Raw genomic sequence first — 2,720 nt, forward strand, 5'->3', positions numbered from 1 at the left:
AGTATATACTTATGTTTTCTCACAAGACATAGTATACATGATATAAATTAAATTTTTGTTTGATATGTCCCAGTGTCCCACTGATATCATTATCTTTTTTTTTTTTTTTTATAAATGTTGGGTCTTTGTTTCTGTGCGAGGGCTTTCTCCAGTTGCGGCGAACGTGGGCCACTCTTCATCGTGGTGCGTGGGCCTCTCACAGGCTCCAGACGTGCAGGCTCAGTAGTTGTGGCTCACGGGCCAAGCTGCTCCGCAGCATGTGGGATCTTCCCAGACCAGGGCTCGAACCCATGACCCCTGCATTGGCAGGCAGATTCTCAACCACTGCGCCACCAGGGAAGCCCTGATATCATTATCTTATACCTTTTCATTATAAAAATAAATTGATCATGTAGTGTCAAAATGTTTGTTACTTATCCAACTACTTTTAGTATATAAAAAAATAGATTTCAAAAGTACTTAATGTAATCTAAGAGAATCTAATTGCTAAAAATTTATATTTAGGGAAGTATTTTATTTCTGAGAAACTAATCTTATTTAGAGTTTGGGTAAATGCATTATAAATCAAGTTTTAAAACTGATTAGAATATTGGATTTACATAAGAACTGATCACTTGATTATCATAGTCTGCCTTGAATATTCATTATATACATTCATTAAATCTACATCTAGCTTACGCTATACTAGCAATAGCTGACCACAGATTCAGTTTCTTTTGCATTGAAGATAAAAATCTTAGCTTGATATGAACTTTTTCCCCATAAATACCTTTGGCTTACCTTGGCATTTATGCAGTAGCAGGAGACCATTATTCAGTGACACATTCTATCCCACTGACATTATCACTCAAAGATGGTCGATTTCCCAGAGAGCCACAGACAAGTAACAATCAATCACACAACGACAACTGCTAGCAAAGTCACATTCCTTGCAAAAAGAAAGGGTAAGGAAAACACAAATGTGCTAATGCATATTTAAATTTCATATTTAGCTCCTAAAGAAGGGATGAATTGTAGCATATCGTCATATTAACAATGTCATGATGTTTAATCCATGCCAGGTTTTTCAATGACATATATAAATAGCAAAATGAGTTTAAATGCTTTGCTTTGTGGTTGTAGAATACAGACAGGCCAGATGCTTTGGGAAAGGCTGCAGTGGTTGTAATACAGGAGTGGAAATGAGTGGAAAACTTTGAAGTTAGTCAAGTAAAGCTAGATATGGATCAGACTAGGCTTGGGGGATAGTTAAAGGTAAGTAGAAAGCAGGTTGGAAGAAGTGGCAGGTATCAGGGGTCAATGAACTCACCACTAGGATCAAATAAGGCTGAAGTGCAACAGGAGGTAAAGAATAGAGTCAGGATCCAGGCCACTGGGCTTGAAACAGCTTTAGATAGAGGCAGCCCAACTTTCTATAGAAAATTTTTAAGAAGGCGTTTCCCTGGACATTGTGAGAATTTCTACATAATGAGCTCCCGGCTCATTCAATGGGTCAAACCCTGTCTCTCTACCTCTCTTTTGGTGAAACATTGCTATGTGTCAGTTCAAGTCTTTGAGGAGCCTTGAAATTACCTTTCTTTCCCCCAAAGATGTTTAGTTTCTGTGTCAGAAGTTGGAATTGTATCTTGTGACCTGATCTGGAATTCCTCTGGCCTATCTGTGTCATGTGGGTAAAGCAAGCTGACTGTCCTCCTCTTCACCTCTCCTTATGGCAGTGGAGGGTCAGAAGTTATTAAATCTTTTCCTACAACTCCAGGTTCCTCACCCATTTCTCCAGTAAGAAAACCAGGACTCAGCAAAATCAAAAAGCTTAAGCCATGTCTGAGCTCATTAATAAGTAAGCTGATACTAGAGGCCTGGTCTCTGGATGCTTAGGCCCGTGACCTTTCTACTTTATCAAATGGCCTCTCCAAATACTCTGTTTTACTCAATGCAGAACAGAGACCCAGCTAGTCACAAGGCACTTGACAAAGGTAGTATGGAATTCAACTGTGAAAACATTTCCTGGGAAATAGTTATCTTACTCTTTATAATGGAAACGGAAGGCTATCAAGCTTGGTTAGCTGAATAAAGAAATTGAATTATCACAAAGTCCTCCCATTGCTATCCACATAATTGTCAAGAGCTCAAAATGTCAGACCATATTGCTATGTTCCACGTTACATTTAGGGCTGAATGAGCTTTTTATATCTATTAAGATGCATATAATTTTCATTCTCCTTTAAAGAGCTTCTAAAGAAACTAGCAGCACTTTATAGAATTAGTAATGTTTACCCATAAAATAAGCACGATGGTATACATATATAAAATTAAGAACACAGATATTAAAGTTCTTAGACAATTTGTCTAAACTTTTTAGAACTCTTTCTTATTATATAAAGAATGGGAGGATTGGATGAGAACTGAGTACTAGTTAAGACAGAGATGCTAGTTCCAGATTTCCTGGTTCAAACCCTGGTTCTGTCACTTATTAGATATGTGTCCTTCAGTACATTTTCTGTGCATTTATCTTTCTGAATGTAAAATAGAGCTAATTATAGACTCTAGCTCAGAGTTGTTCTGAAAATAAAATGAGTTAACATATGGAAACCACTTAGAACAGTGATTGGCTTATAGTAAGTGTTTTATTTGTTGTAGTTAACTCTAATATACATTCTAGATCTATAATTTGGAAATTCTATACATGTGTCCTTTATGGTGATTTTTCTTGAAAAATATGA

The sequence above is a fragment of the Neophocaena asiaeorientalis genome, unplaced genomic scaffold (assembly GCF_003031525.2).
Source record: "Neophocaena asiaeorientalis asiaeorientalis breed wild unplaced genomic scaffold, Neophocaena_asiaeorientalis_V1.1 scaffold42, whole genome shotgun sequence".
NCBI lineage: Eukaryota > Metazoa > Chordata > Mammalia > Artiodactyla > Phocoenidae > Neophocaena > Neophocaena asiaeorientalis.